Below are 18,554 nucleotides of genomic sequence, written 5' to 3'. Positions count from 1 at the left end.
GTGCAGCTGGAAGAGGAGCGTCCCCAAGGGCCGGGGGCGCCCCCCAGGGGTGGCTTTGAGCCGCCACTCCGAGCCCCGCCGGCGCTCCGCCAGCAGCCGGATTCGAAGCCCGGACGCCCCGCAGGACGCCCCTCCCTGTCCCCGCGCGTTTCTATTTAGAGCCCAGCCCGGAGCCCAGGGGATTCTGGGACTCGTAGTCCTTCCCCCCAGCCCCAGGCGCCGCCACGACCCCGGGCTCGGACTACATTGCCCAGGGAGCTTCCCGGCCTATATAAGCAGTCAGGCGCCGCTTCAAAGTGCAGTAACCATGTGGATGTTCTGCTGAAGCGTTTCCTCAAGCTCGCTGGGGTGGGAGGAGAGGAGGAGGTGGTGGTGGAGGAGGAGGAGGCAGAGGGTGGAGAGAGAGAGAGAGAGAGAAAGCGCACGCACAGAGGAGGTGTGGGTGTTCCGTTTCCATCCTAACGGAACGAGCTCCCTCTTCGCGGACATGGGATTACCCAGCGGCTGCTAACCCCTCTCCTCGCCCTGCTCCCCCAAACCGGCGTGGCTCCCGGGCACCAAGGTAGCGGCTGGGGCCGGGCAGAGGGCGCGGGGAGTTGGTACTGCCCTCCCCGGGCGCCCAAGTTTTTGCCCCGCTCTCTGGGAGTTCTTGATGGATTTGCATGCACTTGCATGCGTTTGGGGGTCCTTTAACTGGGGGCATTTTTGGGGTGTTCGTTTGAGGCTGAACCAAAATCCTCGATTCCAGTGACTGGCCTTGAAGGCTACCCATTCTGGACTGGAATGGCATCCCCCCAAGTTGGAAACTGTTGCAGCAGCTGCAGGAAATGGTGTTTTCTTGGGGGGTGTGTGTGTGGGGTGGGGGGTGTCATATGTGAGTCCGCTCAAGGAAACAATCTTTTAAAAGTAGCCCTCCCTCGAGCTGCACGGTTGGGAGAGAAATGCATGGCGGGGAGGGCGGGGGGAGGGAGCAGTGGGGAGGGTTTTTAAAAAAACGGAAGAAAAGCCGGGGAGCGGTGAGGGATGAAGTGTGGACGGAGCTCAAGGCCAGTGAGGATGCGGGCTTCGGAACTTGGCCTAGGCTCTGGGAAACAAGTGCTTTGGGATTTGCACGTTCCAAGTTTTTGCGTGCCTAGTCTCACTTGTCAGTTACATACTGGGAATAAGTAAGCAAAGTTACCTGTAATCTTTGTCCAGCTGATCCCTCCAAGCTTTCCTGTCTTGTTTGGGGGAAGGGCAGGGGTGTCTCTCCAGGAAGAAGGCTAAAGAAGGTGGCAGTTTGCAATTTGAAACATTGCTCTTAGTGGCCCGCCTTCCTGGTCTTATACGAGTTTTCTTTCTTTCTAAATACTTAGGAGCTGGCTTCGGAGGAGCAGGATTCGCACAGCTGGAGTGTTTTGGCAACAGAGTGCCTGACCTCGGTCAGGTGAGTGTGAAGCCTGAGTGCTGTAGTCAGTAATGACTTTTTGTTTTAAGTGTATTTTATGTCCTCTCTAAAGAGCCATGGAGATTAGGAGCAGAAAAGAAAAGCAAACTCCAAGGCTTAGTGTCCAAAATTTGTCACTGCTTTCTGTGAGAGCTTTAGGGAGCATTTGAGAACCAGAGGGCAGTCCTGCCTAGCTAGCACTTTTGGCCCAGGCTCAGACTTAAAGCAGCCTGAACATTTATGAGAGGAGGGGGGAAAACCCATTAGATGGAGCGATAAAAGAAATGCCAATTGGTGCCTGGCAGTGTGCTGATGATTTGAATTCAGAAGGATGCAGTACATTTCATCTGTCAAGATACGTAAGCAAAAATTAACTGCCTCTTTCAAAAATAGTCACTTTTTTCTTGCTGTAATGTGTGTTTAATCAGAGTAGGTTGGATTGCAAGAAATGAAAGTGGTTGCTGGCAATTTGAAAGAATTAGTACTTTAAAAAGGGAAGTTCTTGAAGTGTGAGAGAGTGGCATCCAGTCCTTGACTTGAAGCTGCCTGAATGTCAAGGAATCTGATGAGTCCCTCTTGTTTGGGTGCTTATTGTGGGATATGAGTTGAGGGCAGCATTTATTTGTAAAGACAAGCAGCTCCTGTCCTCCCCCCCCCCCCCCCATGATCAGACTCTACACCATAAGAAAGGGAGGTTTTAACAGCTGCATATATATCCCCATTGCTGCAGATTTGGCCGTCACAAGTTTTTTCTTCCAAAAAGGCCAGGAGGAACAGGGTAGACAACAGAATAACATGGTGGAGGACCAGCTCTTTGTAACTTCTTTAACCTTCTAAATATTTAGCTGTTCCCTGGGTTACAATCTTTGGGCTTTTTAAATTAGAAAATAAAAGGCAGACACTTCATTATAGTAGTATAGTGCTTTTGTTTCCTGTTGATAAGATCCTTAGGAGTGCTGGTGGAGTGGGAACCATTTGGATGTGTGGGGTATAGTTCATTCTTGGAGTTCTGTTGACTTTCAAGGCTACCTGGGCACTCAAAAGGCCAAGGAAAGGGATAAGTTCCCCTTTTTTGAGTAAGCTACAGACCAGGAGAAACTGATCCATAGACTCTTCTCCAACTTCTTGCTAAAAATAATACTGACACATTAAATCCTTGTAAGCGTGGTCCAGAGCCAGATATCACAGAAACCGTGAGTCAGGTATAGGTGAAGAAGCTGAGGAGTAGAGAGAATGAGAACACTTGTGTAGTAGCCAGTGCACAGTGGAAGCAAGGAATATAACGCCAGGTTGTGGGACTGTCCTGTGTTCCACAGACACATTTAAGTTGGGAAGAAGTGAAGGGAGAAGCCAGGAAAAATGATAAACTTATTTCGGTTAATGACATAAATCTTACTTATGTCCCACCAGTGGTGAATGGGTAATAATACTTACCTTGACTTAAGGGAAACGATGTGGCTGTAGATGGAGGGATAAGAGTGTGGCTATTTGAGGAGGTATCAGATGTCATACTGATTTTGTTTTAGAAAGTTGTAAAAGCTATATGCTGAAAGCCTGAATGAGGAGAGTAAACGAAATCAAACCACACCACGAGGAACGTTGTCTAAGTTCAGCACTAGGTTCATGTCATAACTGAAATCCATCTTGATCATCTACATCAAGGCATCTGAGCAGGTTAAAAGAATCCGGTATTTCTCAGTCTGAATAATTTGATGGCTTAAGTTGCAGTGAGTCTAAACTGTGAAGTATCGGTATCTTTTCATATACTCTTCAGTTTGGTTTGTGGCCAGTTGTGCAGCACACTTTTTCATTTCTTTTTTCCTTGTGTGTGCAAGCATGTGTGTATGTGTGTTTTGAAAGTACAGTCTGTTCTTTAAATAATTCAAATCAGAACAGAATATACTATCAAGATTTCCCTCTGAGCAGGCAGGGAAAGTTCTTCATGCTCTAAATGAGTTACTCCTGGCCTCCACTTTGAGGAAATTTTGAGGGTTGACAATAGTACTATCCACTTTTAAATAAAGTAGTTGCCTTTTGGAGGGAATTGGGATCTTTTCTTTAGGAATGACAGATGAAATGGTTGCTTAGAAGAAAGGAAAGATGAAACCAACGAGATAAATCTCTTGCCTTTTTCCTCAAAATATTTTTTTGAGGGAAAAGTGGAGAAGACCAGCGTATTAGAGATACAAAGAAATGAAACTTCTAATCCAATGGTATACAACTAGCTGACTTCTAGACAAAGTCGCATGGCTTTGTAGCTCATTTATCTCAGGGAAATTCTGATTTCTTGACAAGCAGCTGTTAAATAACAAACCAAAATGAAACAACAGACACCAAATATGAACAAGAGAAAACAACAACAAAAAAGTAAACATAGGCCTGAAGTTAGGTTTCTAGGTCAAGCTGTCCTTGGACACATCTAATTAAGGAGTCTACACAAGGCCAATGTCCCATCTTGTTTACTGTTGGTTTGATCTTTTAAAAATAAAACACATTGCTCTTTATTAACTGGAAATGCACACAATTTTTTAGTTTACTTTTGCTGTTTTAAGCTTTTGCAGTGCTCTTTTGATGAAATCAGTTAAGGCTTGAAGTCAATGGCATGAATGACATAATTTTTATGATTCTGACCAATTTTTATAGCGTCTCTGGTTCTGAGTTTATTGCTAATGAGCTTGAACTGAAAATACCACTAAAACCATTATCTATGGAGCTGTTCCTCCTATTGAACTATGGCTGTGGTCTTCCCTCAGCTGGCACAGTTTAAGACATTTGATGTGATAAAGCTCTTTATGTATTTCTAATACCTGCTAAAGTTGATATTCTCCCAAGTGTTTGTTCCTACATTCAACGAATTCCTTGAGCATCTACTATGTATTGGGATATATTCTAAGTGCTGGGTATACAATAATGAAAGTCCTGTTCCCAAGAGACTTAAATCCTAGTTGGGGAGAAGCAGACATTATAAATAAGCAAATATTATTGTATAACAGAGCTATAGAGAAAAAGAAAGCCAAGTAAAGGGGAACAGGAAATAACAAATGTTGGTGAGAATCTGGAGAAATTGGAACTCCTGTGTACTGTTGGTGGGAAAGTAAAAAGGAGCAGTCACTGCAGAAGACAGTATGACAATTCCTCAGAAAATTTAAGCAATTACCAAATGATCCACCAATTCCACTTCAGGGTATATAACCCAGAGAATTGAAAGCAGGAACTCAACAGATATTTGTGCATTCGTGTTCCTAGCAGCATTATTTACAGTACCCAAAATGTGGAAACAACCCAAGTCTCCACTGACCAATGAATGGATAAACCAAAAGTGGTATATCCATATAATGGAATATTATTTGGCCATAAAAAGGAATGCAATTGTTTTACACGTTACAAGATGAGTGAAGGTTGAAAACATGCTAAGTTAAATAAGGCATACATAAAAGAGACAAGTAGAATGGTGCTTGCCAGGGGCTGGGGGAATATGGAGTTTGTTTAATGGATACAGAGTTTCATTTGGGGAAGATGAAAAAATTCTGGAAAGGGATGGTTATATTAGTTGCACAACTCTGTGAATGAACTTAATGCTACTGAATTTTACACTTAAAAAGGATTAATATGGTAAATTTTATGTTGTGTCTGTGTATTTTACCACAGTAAAAAATGGCAATAAAATAATGTGAAGGGTATAAAGGAGTATTCAGGTGGGGATCTGGAATCAGAGAAGGGATCTCTAATAATCTTTGCATTTGAGCAGAGAGCTGAAGGAAGTGAGAGGCTAATTGTATCTGGCCAAGAGGGACATTCCAAAGGGCAAGAGCAGAAGGTGGAGAGGCCCTGAGATGGGAGCAGGTGCAGCACGTTAGGGAAAGGCCAGGGGGCCAGGTTGGTTGCAGCTGAGGGAGAGTGCTAGACATTCAGGTGAGAGGGGGGGTCAGGGTCAGATCCTGCAAGAGCCCAGTTTTTGCAGGTGAGCCATAATTTATTTCTCTAAAGGTTTCTTAACTTTCTCTAAAGGTTTCTTAACTTTCTCAGAACTCTTAGTGTGGTTCTCAACATCCCTGAGCTACGTTGTCCTTTCTGAAGAGACTAGTGAGGCTGGCAAGATCACATACCATATTGGAACTTGATATCGGGTGAGGGTAGAGGGTCAAACCCAGATTTCTAGATTGGTTAATCACATGACTGACCTGGGATTTTAATCCACTTTAGTAGGAAGGGAATATTCTTTGATGAATAAATGAACCTGCAGTTGGTTTGAGTAAGGAATTTTAAGAACTTAATGATATTCTTGGTGGTTTTTCTTCAACACAAACTTTGTGCACTTTGCTACTGCCCACCCCTTCCTGTCTGTCAGGTCTTATTTCACAGAATTACACAAGGGGAATTCATGCTTGGCTGTCTAGCATGATCCTTGGGGAATACGAAGTTCCACCTAAGTGATTCTCTCTGATAAGTGAAGTGCACCCCTTCGTGTGTACACATTTATAATGTACATACATGTTGTTACTTATTGCATAAGATAAACATATTCAACTAAACAATAGGAAATAAAGATAGGTGACAAAACCAACCCTACCATCCAAGATGAAGGGTTCAGACCCCTCTCATGTATACATATGTAAAAATTATGTGTATATTTAAATTTCATAAAAAAAGACTCATGCAGTACTTCAAGTTTGGTACCTTGCTTATTGCACTCTATCCTGAACCTCTGTTCTGGTTACTAAATAGACATCTGTGTCTTCATTTTTCTGTACCTTTGATGGACTGCATTTGAGTGGTGATGTGTAGAATCAGTAGGGTTAAAAAAAAAATTATCAGGGGCACCGGTTGGCTCAGTGATTGAGTGGCTGCTTTGGCTCAGGTCATGATCCTAGGGTCCTGGAATTGAGTCCCACATCGGGCTCCCGCAGGGAGCCTGCTTCTCCCTCTGCCTGTGTCTCTGCCTCTCTTTCACTTGGTCTCTCATGAATACATAAATGAAGTCTTTAAAAAAAAATTGTCATTCAGCTTTCATCACCCATCTTGGAATCCAAGTCTTCTCATTCAATTTATACTGTTTTTTAAAGAAAACTGGGTGGAATGGAAGGTAAAGCACTATTCAGATTTAGCTATCACAGGGATAAAGCCTAGTAATCATTCATTTCAATACAGAATTTCTTATTTCTTCTTCAGAGTAGCTTAATTCTGTGGGGTAGGTAGGGCCAGGCACTCTTTTCTGTTTGCACTTAAAAGGAAAACTTCACGGCAGAAAATTAGAAATACATATAATAGAACTTAGTATAATGAGCTGGTCTTTACTCATCACCTACCCCACACAGTTATTAATCCATGACCATTATGCTTTTCCCTGTATTCTGATACACCTTCTCCTTCTGTCTTTGGTGAGTTGGAAACAAATCCCAGGCATACCAGTTCAATCTGTCTTTTAGTATGTATCTCTAGTATTGGGATTAAAAAAAATGATAATCTTATTCATCTCAAGGGAAAAAAAACAAATTTTTTAATTGAGTCTATATTCTCACTTCCTTCCAACATGTGTAAATGCATGCATACACATGCATACAATATCATATATATATATATACTTACAATAATATATATGCATATTTTAGGGTTTGAATTGGGATGCAAATAAGGTCAATATGTTACAGATGGTTGTTATGTTGTCTTTTTTTTTTAATATTTTATTTATTTGAGAGAGAGAGAGTGTGTGCATGCGAGCACAAGCAAGGGTGAGGGGCAGAGGTTCCCTGCTTAGCAGGGAGCCCAATGTGGGGCTTGATCCCAGAACCCAGGGATCATGACCTAAGCCCAAGGAAGATGCTTAACTGACTGAGCCACCGAGGTGCCCCTGATTGATGTTTCTTTTAATTTGTATAGTTTCCTTACATCTCTTTTTTCCCCTGTGCATTTAATGGTTGTTCCTGAAATAACTGGGTGATCTATTTTCCCACAATTGAGATATTGCTCACTGCGTCAGTGTGGTATAGTTGAACATGTGCTTCTGTTCCCTGTATATATCCTATCTGGTTGTTTAATGTAGAGGCTTGATCAGAATCAGGGTTTTTTTGTTTTTTTTTTTGTTTTTTTCTTTAGAGAAGGGCATTTCTATTTTTTTGAACTTTATTCAGGAAAGTGTATGATATGTCTGGGTATGTCATCTTGTGATGTTAGCAACCAATGATGCTCATTGCCATAATCCATTAGTTCATTTGGATTTGTAAAACTCCTATTTTTCTTTTTTCATTCATTAGCTGAACTATTTTATGAAAAAATTCCCTCCACTAAGTTTTTTTTTCCCCTTGGGGTGTATAGTTAATGTAAGAAAGACAGAATCTGTACTTGAATTTCTTTCTGTATTTTACTAGTTTTCAAAAATGAGTTGATTCCCTACCATGATATGTGGCAGCAGTTCTCAACGCAGTGATACTGGGCAGTATCTGGGACATATTTGGTGGTTACAACTAGGGAGAGGGTGCTACTGGCATCCAATGGATAAAGGCTGGGGATGCTGATAAATAGATCACTTAGCCCTGCCATAATACAGAATTCTCCATTTCACAGTAACAGCTGTGCTACTGATGAGAAACCCTTGTACTAAGATGACCATTTGGTGTGAGGTTTTTTTGGTTAGTATCTTTATGAACTGATGGATTTAACATATTTTATGTTTCTCTTTAGCTATTTTTCTTGATCTAAGTGCCCATTTTTGCTCAGCAAGAGAGAGGTTATTCAAATTGGTTAAAAAACCACAACCCTAGTAGTCTTTGATAGCTTTCTTGCTTTTGATATAAGAGGATGTTCTGGGCTCATATTCTATATTTCTAGTCCCAGACCTGGAATCAGCCTTTTCTCCAAGGAGCCATAGTTCTTTTGAGTGGCAATGGTGTTTGGAGATCTCTCCTCAGGACCAGATAGGTATTCTTATTCTCCTCATACAGGTCAGAAAACGAATCAAAATGAAAACCTGAAACCTGAATGCTTTCAGTGAAAGTATTTCCAAAATACAGTCAACACATCTTTACATCTTTGCCTTTTTAAAAGGGATTCTGAACGTACTCAAAACTTTTCACTTGGGTATCAGTTATAGCCTTAGTATACTGCTACTAAAATACAGTAGTACTCCCCATATAAACAGGAATGTTATTCTTGTTCTGCCTCCGTGTCTTTCATACTGTATGGCAACCCATTATGAGGTCCTGAAATCAGTTAGTGGGCCTCCCTCATCAATTTTTAATGAAGTGGAGTGGAATAGAAAACATCAAAGTGGATATTTGGAAGGAACTGTTGTACATTGTAACAAACTCTCCCACCCGGCATTTGCAGTCTCTCTCCATATATCAGTGGACGCTGGGTTGTAAGTTTAGTGCATTTCTTACTGTGGGTTGCAGTCCAAAGTTTGAGAAACATTGTTTTTGCATCTTTATTCCTCCAATTGTGATCACCAGACTAGCATTCTTGGCTTCAAGAGTGAGCTTGTTCGAAGGGTAGACTCTCAGGCCCCACCCCAGACTCACTGAATCAGAACCTGTGTTTTAGCAGAATCCCCATGGGATTCATGCACACTCAAAAGTATGAGAATCTCTCTACTGACCCTCCTGTGTTTTTTCAGTATTTGTCTTATTTTTATGGTTATTTTTTCCTGGCTGGCTCTCACCTGTCGAAACTGACCTTTGTACTTGCCCCTAGCAGGCTTTTCATTTTCAGTGAAGTGGAAAGATAGGCTAAATCACCCACTGAAGGTGAGCATATAGGCCTGGTAGGGACTCTCTGTGACAAAAATGGGAACTTTTATGCTTTCATGTGGGCACGCTTTTATTGGCAGTATCAGATAGACGTAGAAACCAAACAGTACATGTAAAACCTGCTTGAGGTTGGGAAGTCACAGCTATGAGCAAGACTGCACTTTAACGTGCTGTTGTCAGACACTTTGAGCAACTTAGGTTTTATCATGTTTTATGACCCGTTGGATTAGCAGAACTCGCAGACTGCTTGGTCTAATGGTGCTCATCAGAAATAAATAAATGTAAGAAAAAACATCACTAAGAAAAAACATCACTAACCTCCACACTCTTTGCTGTTTGTTTGTATTACAGAAGGAGCTTTGTCTGGGAAGTGATTTTGTTTTGCAAAACAAGCAGTTTCAAAACTTTACCATGCACTTGTTTCTGAATAGAAAAAGCTGATACGACACCTAGACATAGAGACATTCATGTATTTTGCCTTGGTGTGTCTTTGTGTTTGACCCCGTTTCTGTGCCTTTGCCCACGTGCTTTCTGCCTGCTGTCCCCATCCCTACCCTGTCTTTATCCACCTTGCCAGATACTTTTCCCAACCCGAATGCTTCCTTCCTCTTCTAGAAACTCTTTTCTGGTCTTTTGAAAATCATTGTGATTTGAAATTCCACAGAACTTTATATCTATTTTCCTTATGGGCTTTGTTGATTTTTAACCTACAAATGTACCAGAGAGTTGTGTCCACAAACTGTTGAATGAAGTTTTTAATCTCCATGTTTTATCTCCCATTGAAGGATGGAGGCTGTTTGTCAGAAGAATCTAATTTTTTGTACACTTATCCTAATTAAATATTTCTCAAATTGGTGGTTTGCTTTGAAAAGCCCCTTTTGCCATGGAGAGCAGAGAGAGGGCCATGTGGAAATGTATTACACAGCTCCTTTTGCTAGCTTGGGCCATGTTGCTCATAACAGTTCTTTGGGGGCACGAGGCATGAGAATTTGTTGTATGTTAGTAAAAGGGAGTGGAGGTAAAAATCAGGTAGTGAAACAAAGCTCCTCTCAGGTTGTAATGGTATTGCCCTGCCGAACCACAGGATGGGGACTCCGGACGACTGAGTGTTGACTGCCTCTTGGGTATGGGCAAAACATGTCACATCTGTGCTTCTGTTTCCTCTGCTGTAGAATAGGTATAAAAATACCTGCTTTGGGTTATTGCTGCCAAGTTGTAGAATAATAAATGCTTGCAAGAAATCTTAGAGGTTAAAACAAAACAAAACAAAGCCTCTGTCCTAGAGGAGTAGTTCTCAAGCAGCGGGTGATTTTGCCCTGTAAGGACTTTAGGCAGTATCTGGAGACTTTTTTTGTCGAGGGAGAGTGTGTACTCCTATCATCTAGTATAGGTAGAGGTCAGTGATGCTGCTAAACATCCTACAATACACCAAATGTGTCCTCCACAACAAGGAATTGTCTGCCCCCAAATGTTAATAGCCGTGAGGTTGAGAAACCCTGTCCTAGAGTGATTTTCCTCAGACTGAGGCTTTTCTCTCTCTCTCAGGATGTTAACCTAATTTGATTTGCTAGTTGTTTGTGTGTGTGTGTGTGTGTATGTGTGTGTGTGTGGTTCAGGTTGTAGATAGAGGGGTGTCTCTTCAGGCTGGGGCTGACTTCAACTTTTTAATAAAATAAATACCACTCCCCCTCATGCCCCAAGTACTGGCTTTGGTTTCTGGAGCCTGTAGTCTGTTAGTTTTGACCAGTACATACATGGTTGTGTGGCCTACAAGTAGTCACTCAGGTTTTTTGTTTTTGTTGTTTGCTTTTTCCACCTATAAAATGAGGAATTTTGGCTAGATAATCTCTACCCACCAAATAGAAAATTTTCTGACTGCCAGCTTTGAACTTTTGATTAGCTTCTCTTATGTTGGCCTTGAAGAATAAGAAACATGAGAGCACACATCAAAATTAACATCTTTTCTGAAAAATAACCATGTAGATAATGTATCTGTTTGGAGAATAGGGTATTTAGTAGGCATGTTTGTGAAAAGGCAAGTAGGTTTCTCTTTGTGGATGTGTGTGTTTTTCTCTTGTGTGTCTAGTGAGCAACATTTAAACTAGAGAATTGCTTTGAACAATAGGTTTACAATCACTACTTCTGAGATTGTCATAGAGGGCCCTGCTTAAAGTTGAAACTTTTGAGTTGGTGACTTCCTTTGGGACTGCCTGAAAACGAAAGCAGAATGCAATTTTCTATCCTCCGAGAGAAGTGCTTTTTGCAGTAGAATAAATTATCACTTGATGGGGACACACTGCATTTCTGAGGACAGTCTGATCAGCCTCTAATTGAACAAGAAGGCAAGGAGGGGGCTGTATGTAAATATGTATGGTGGGTGGTAGGGGGAAGCCTCAGGCTGGGTGGCCAACTCAAAAATATTGTGTTGCTCATCCTCGTTTCACAATAAAGATGGTATCGTCAAGAGTCTTTGCTCAAAGGAAGTCCCAAAATTAACCATGAGAGTACCCAGTCACAGAAGCAGAGACGATTGTAAAGAGAACCTTTTTCCTTGTCTTGGAAGAGTCAACTGTAAATGTGGTAGGTTTTCTCTTCCCTGTATTCAGAGCCATATTACCATATATGTACCTGGGTGAGGGCATCTTAAGGAGGCTTGTGCTCCTCTAGAAGGAGTGTCCTTGGCATCCAGCCAGGAGATCGATCAAATGCAGGCAACTCTTCCTTTTTCTGTGCACATTCTTGTTTTCCCTCTCAAAAGTCTTGTGGTTTGCCTGCCTTTGCCCTCTGGGGGCTGCTTGACCTGAAAGTGAAGTGCTGCTGCTTTTTTGTGTTGGTGGCAGCCGTGGCCCCCAGGTCTAATCCACATTTCTGGGGGACCAGCTGCTGATGGCCTCCTGAATCTCCCAGCGCTTTTAAGTCTCCGTGCATGAGCCGTCTCTTTGCTGCCTAGCTTTTAAAGGAAGCCTTTTGATTTTTTTCTTTTTATACAATCATTTTTTAAAGCAAGCAACAATAAAACCAGCGCTAACTCTTTGGCAAAGTCCCTCTGTTTTTTAGGAGGTGAAGGTAATGTGAATATGCCAAGAAAGAACAGAGAAGACTGATAGATTTCTGCTGGCTACATTTTTTTTAGCAGAAGAATGACTTTTTGAGTGCACTGTGCTTTGAGGTCAAGTGGCAAAACTCACTGACTGAAGGGGAGATCCAGAGGGAGCTATGAGGTGGGATGTGGTAATTTATTTTTCACCTGGCTGTACTTTGGTGCCCTGGGAATGGTGGGCACAGTGTTCTGGAGTTGGTATTACAAATTCAGATAAATGCATCTCATAGTGTGTCCCTTGTTTATATCCACTCATTGTGTGGACTTGCTTGTTGATAGGGTAACCCTCAACTGATTGTAAGCCTTAATAAGTTTAGTAAGTGTAGTTTATGAGAGTCGAAAATACAGCAACTTAGCATATAAGAATAATCACAACAAATAGACGTGTTTCCAGTGTTTTACTTCCTGTGTTAAGTAAGCCCATTATTTTCTTTTACACATTTAATCCTCAACACAGCCTTATGAGACAAGCTCTCACAATCCCCATTCTGCAGATGAGGAAATTGAGTTCCAGAAAGAGTTAGTAACTTGGTCAAGGTTATAAACTTCCTGTCATGGTTAGAATAAAAGGCAGAGTTTTTATCCTGATGTAGGAAGGCCCACAGGCCCTGGCTTCTCTCTTCTCTGACCTTAACCTTGCACTTTCTTCGTTTTCCCATTAATGCTCCAGACGTTGTGGCTGGCTTTCTGTTTCTTGAACTTGCCAAGTTCTTTTCTGCCGTGGGGCCTTTGTACTAGCTGTTTGCTCTGCCTAAAATGCTCTTCCGCCTGATTTTTGTGCATGACTGCCTCTGTCTTGACTTTCAGGTCTTACCTTAAATGTCTTAACTTGCACTCTCTGACCAGCCAAAAGTAAGTTGTTGCACGGTCATATCATTTAGTTTTAATTCTCTGCCTAGTACTTAACACAATCTGATTTGTCTTGTCTGTAAACAAATGATCTCTCTCCCTCACTAGAATATAGGTATCATGAGAACATGAACCTTGATTGTCGTTGTCTTTTTACTTATATTCTGCACACCTGGACTAGAGAGAGCACATAGTAGGTATTCAGTGAATGTGTCGAATAAAAAGATGATTTCAAATCAGAGGGTCTTATCTAAAGTCCTGCATATTCTATGTTTTGTATTTTAATCCAGTTCTGTCAAGTTTTTCATATTAATGCAATATGGGTCCTAAGCACACAGCTAGTGCCAAACCAAAACTTAAAATTTGTAGTAGGATTTTTCAAACTTTTGGGTCTGAGGAATTCTTGACATACTTAGAAATTACTGAGGACCCCAAAGAACTCAGTTGATGTGAGTTATAACAGTCTGTATTTATCTAATTGGAAATGAACACTCAGACATCACAAAAAATAAGCTGATCACACATGAACACAGTAACTTTTTTTTTAAGAGGGGGGAGCGAGAGGGGCAGAGGGAGAGGGAGAAACTTAAGCAGGCTCCGCACCCAGCACAGAGCCCAAAGTGGGGCTAGCCCTCAAGACCTGGAGATTGTGACCTGAGCTGAAACCAAGAGTTAATCTACTGAGCCACTCAGGTGCCCCAGTAACATTTTTAAAAAGAACAGTAGTTATATTTTCCAAAACAAACAAAAAAAATAGAGAGTGGCATTGTTTTTACATTATTGCAAATTGCTGGAAATTGGGCTTAACAGAAGATAGCTGGAATCATATATCACATACCTGTTTCTGCCTTCAGTCTCTTGTGACATCACATGTCCTGCAGCCTCTGGAAAACTCCATTGTTATGGTTGAGAGATGGTTTGAAAGGTAAATAGTGTGTTGGCATTATTATGAAAATAGGACTTTGAAGAGCCTCTGAAAGGGTATAGGGAACCCCTAGGAGTCCCTGAGGTGTCATTGAGAGCCACTAGCTTGTAGAATAGCAAGGTACTTTGAAAGGTGGGTGGTGGCATGGAATAAGTGAGAGATGGAGAAGTTGAAGGCTTAGGTACCAGAATGCAATTGATTATCCCTAAGTCTGGATTCTGTTTAGAAATACATACATGGGGATGCATTTAAGCTGTTTCTGGAAAAAAGAAGAAAGAAAAGAAAAACTGTTTCCTATCTAAAGCACTTCCTCTATTGTAAAGGACACTGAAAACTTGGAAGCTCGTGGTACTTGTTCATCCTTTTCAGATGAGCAAGATTATACCAAGCATTCTGGAAGTTCTGCAATGGGATGGGTCATTAAAAAATAATAAAGTGAGGGTTCTTCTCCATGTCTGAGAATAGTAGCTTCAAATATAACTCCCTTTATAGCTGTTACTCTACAACCCTTACTTAGTTCTCCTTGTAGCTTTTGGACTCAGATGGTTATATTCTATAATAGAGATTAGATCGTCTCAGTGCTTTATTGGTCTCAGGTTCTGTCACAACTGGTGTTAAAGACATCAAAGTAGAAGCTGTTAAAAATAGATGAGATATTCCTTGCTAGCCAACTGTTTAAGAAAGGCAAATGATTGCAATCCAGGCCTCTGGGGAGTATTTTGAATGTCTTGAGTGATGTATGTAAAATTGTCAGAATTAATTGGGCAGTCAGACGCTGGGGAACTTGGATCTCAGGAAAGGAATGGTACACTGAGGGGCAGGTATGGCAGGGAGTCCTTAGTTCCTGACGCCAGTGCTTAGAAGGACCTAATTTAAGAAGGACCCAATGTCAGTGGGGCTTTTTCCCTCACCAGTTACAGCCCGAAGGGCCAGGTGACTTTATCTTAAAGGAGACTTGCTTCTATATGTTAATAAAAATCTTTTGGTCCAAATATTTGGGTCCCTGGCTTTGGGGTCCATTACCTGGTATAAGTAAATCTTCTGATTTCTTTCCTTGCCTGCCTAGGATTATGTGATACCTTAGGTAACTTCTTGGTTAATGAAAGTGTTCTAATTTTGTCTTATTTCAAGAGTTGCTAACTTTTAAATTCTGAATTGTGTGTAGGCGAAAGTTGAGATTTTTTTTCTTTTTAGAAAAACGACTATAATGCAATTAGTTAAGTGTGTGCAGGAGAAATAGATGGGAAAAATTACAATAAGTGAGTTTTCTGCCACGGTCAAAGCTTTTAGCAAAAAGAAGAAAAAATTCAAAATCCATCCTGATGCTTAAAATGATTATACTTCTTTTTTAGTAAGGATGTGATTTAACCTTTCTTAACACCAAAGTGAAAGAGGTTCTAAATATTGAATTATTCCTTTGAAGACATTTCCACCTCACCCCCCCACCCCCGCCTCCCACAGGGGTCTGGTTTGATGTTAGAAGTGGAGGTGGAGTTGAGGTCTGACGGTCTTGGTGAGTTTGGGGGCCAAAGAGCAACAATACCTTGGTTGACCTGTCCAGATATCACCCACCTTCTAGGCTTAGAGAGGATTGAAACATTTCTGGGACTTGTGTTTATTTCAGTGTGTTTCCAACAGTATGGACAAAGTAAGAAGCATATATCAAGTAGAAGAATGACAAGTGATGGGCAGAGGTGAGTGAAGGCTTTGGAGGAAGAAAAGGTGAACTTTGTCATGTCAGTCTCATTCCTAAATACAAAAATGAGTATTTGGTAAGGGCCATGTTGGGCTGAGCACTCTGTGTGGATTATTTGTTTTACCCCTCACAATAAGCCTGAGAGATGGGAAAAGTTCCCTCCTCCCTTTTCTTCTCATCAGGTGACAGAGCTGAAGTTCAGAAAAGTTGGTCAGTTCCTTAAGCAGATGAGGCTGGAATTCAGACTTAGGTGTTCTCCATCTGTTTCTAGCCTTTTTGGACACACGGGGGATGGTCAGTGGGGTAGGGATACTTCCTGCCAGGGACGGAATGTAGATATTTTGTTTCTCAAGTTTCTCATAGAAATCTGTTGGAAAGGTTTAACAGGCTTCTATTTGCTCTCCTTGCTCCAACAGTATAAACCTGATTTTCATTAGTTTTAGGAAAATAATCATCTGAAAACCGTTTAAGTTCTTTTAGGTCACAGATAAGATGACACAATTACATTGGACCAAAATCTGCTTGTCATGTCCCAGGCACTGTCTGTTCAAGGCACTGGGATTCAGTAGGAAAGAAGAATTGTGCTGTCCTGTGCTCGTAGGCTGACAGTCTAGTGGTGAAGACCAGTAAACAAGCCAACCAGTGAAGAAGCAATTTTTGGACAGCAATAATGCCCTAGGGTAATGAGGGTACCATGTGGAGGGGAATGTCAGGCAGCAGTTATATCATGCCCAAAGGCACACGGCATGTTGGGGGATCTGGAGAAAGTTCATCATGGCCAGAGTGTAGAAGGCAGATAGTACAGGGAGATGAGGAGGGGGAGGTAGGCAGGGCAGACCATGAGGACTCCCAAAGAGATTTTGGAATGACATGATCTGATTTATGGTTCTAAACGATCATGCTAGGGGGAGGGGGAAGATCATGGTGGCTATGTGTAGAATAGATCTAGGGGCAAAGAAGGATTCAGAGAAAGTCTTTATGGAGCCCAGCTGAGAAATGATCCTGGCTGAGATTTGGGTGGGGGCAGAAGAGGTGAAAAGATTTGGAGGATTCCAGAGATAGATTAAAACTTAAAATCAGTAAGATTTGATGCTCAGATTTCCTTATTTGCTAAATATTTACTTAGTACCTACCACGTGCTCGGCATTGGTGATCAGATTAAAATGATATAAAAAACAGATTTCCAGAGCAACCAATCTTGCCTTTAACTAGGACTGGGAGTGCGATAGGGATGAATATATTCTTCAAGGGAAGAGCATTGGCAAAAGCCCTGTAGCAGGGAAAAGGAAAGGGAAGACTGGAAGTGCTGCCAGGTTTTGCAGTGGTAGATGACATGGGTAGGGAGAAAAAGATTGGGCAGACAGGTGAGTTCTTTCTGGTATATTGAGATGCTGTTGATATCTAGAAGCTGAATCCCAGTAGTTGATGGCTATGAGGTACAGATTTAGAAATCATATAGAAGTCACTGGAGTCAGCAGAGAGGGCAAGATGACCGGAAAGGGTGTAGAGAAGGCAAAGAGCAACACAGATTCTGAGAGAACAGATTTGGAGGACCACTACTTCTGGTTTTTGTTCTCCAAGAAGAACTCCGAATTTGTATGTTTTTATTCCCACCTTTCTTTTGAGCAGAATCAACTGTCTCTTTTCATAACACGTTGCTCAGGGAGTGGTTTCAGTGGACAGAGAACTGAAGCCGAGCCAGCAGGCAGTGTGAGGCTCAACAGAGCTGCTGTAGCCTTCACCTGCATGAGCACCTCACAAAGGCAGCAATCCCTCTTTCTCTGCCCTGCTCAAGCCACTCTGGGTGAATCCTGTTTTAAGAGGTGCATCAGTCTTGTCAGAGCAGTGGTGGCAGGTGGTGTGGGTCCAGTAATAGCTTTCGTACATTGCAGGCTTACTTCCTGCAGGTGCTTTACTGAGTAGTTTATGCACGTGATCTTACTGAACCTCATGATAGCCTGCTGAGGGAGCTACTCTTCTCATCCCCATGGATGGATGGAGAAAGGTTTAGGAAAGTTACAGACTGGCCTGAAGTCCTACAATGACAAAGTGACAGAGCTGGAGTTCCCTGGCGCTCTGATTTTGGAGCCTCAGCTCCTGCCAGCCCTTGGGTAGGGAATACTCTTAAGGACTGGCCATGTCAGGAACCAGGGAGGATGGTGATGCTCTGCAGACAGAGGCAAAGTCCTAAGGAGATCAGAGAGTATTCACGTTTTGAAAGGTTTCTGAGCATCAGGACACAGATCAGTAGCAAAAGTTCTGGGAGGTGGTTTTTGTGTGGGGGTGGAGGGGGTAGTGGGAGGAGACAGGAATATTTTCTTTTTAAAATTTTACTTAGCGAGAGTGTGCACAAGCAGGGGGAAGGGGCAGAAGGAGAGGAAGAAGCAGACTCCCTGATGAGTAGGGAGTCTGACACAGGGCTCGATCCCGGGACCCTGAAATCATGACCTGAGCCCAAGGCAGATGCTTAACCAGCTGGGCCACCTGAGTGCCCAACAGTAATATTTCCTAACTGGGCTCTCTGAACCTGGAACCATTTTCTTAACCATTTGAACCCTAAAGCTCTGCTGGGTTTTTAATCATAAGTGAGGCCATCCATAGGAGACATGGTAGGGGGATTCCATTATTGGGCAAGAGATGAAATTACATGCTAGATAGGTTCTGTCCAACCTTTATGCTATGAATCTGTATATTTGGAAATACTAGAATGCACTGTGGTTGGGAATTGAGCATAATTCCATACAGTTTAGGTTTTTCTTAACAGGTGAATTAGGATAATTATTTTCCCTAAAGTAACATATTTTGTTCATTGTTAG

At 42.0% G+C, this 18,554-nt stretch overlaps 1 protein-coding gene across 8 annotated transcripts in view; it reads left to right on the top strand.

Moving 5' to 3' along the window:
- Window positions 1–295: 295 nt before the first annotated feature.
- Window positions 296–18,554, top strand: part of ITPR1 (inositol 1,4,5-trisphosphate receptor type 1) — a 318,610-nt gene continuing 300,351 nt past the window's right edge. For 7 of the 8 annotated variants that reach the window (XM_072720372.1, XM_072720371.1, XM_072720368.1 and 4 more), the window contains exons 1-2: window positions 299–562; window positions 1,356–1,426. The gene's annotated coding sequence lies outside the window, so the exon portion shown is untranslated. Of the gene's footprint in view, window positions 563–1,355; window positions 1,427–18,554 lie in introns of all 8 variants that reach the window. The other variant, XM_072720366.1, reaches the window with a different exon arrangement.

This window comes from Vulpes vulpes, chromosome 9 (genome assembly GCF_048418805.1).
Source record: "Vulpes vulpes isolate BD-2025 chromosome 9, VulVul3, whole genome shotgun sequence".
In the NCBI taxonomy this organism is placed as follows: Eukaryota; Metazoa; Chordata; class Mammalia; order Carnivora; family Canidae; genus Vulpes; species Vulpes vulpes.
This window is presented reverse-complemented; position numbering and strand designations above follow the sequence as displayed.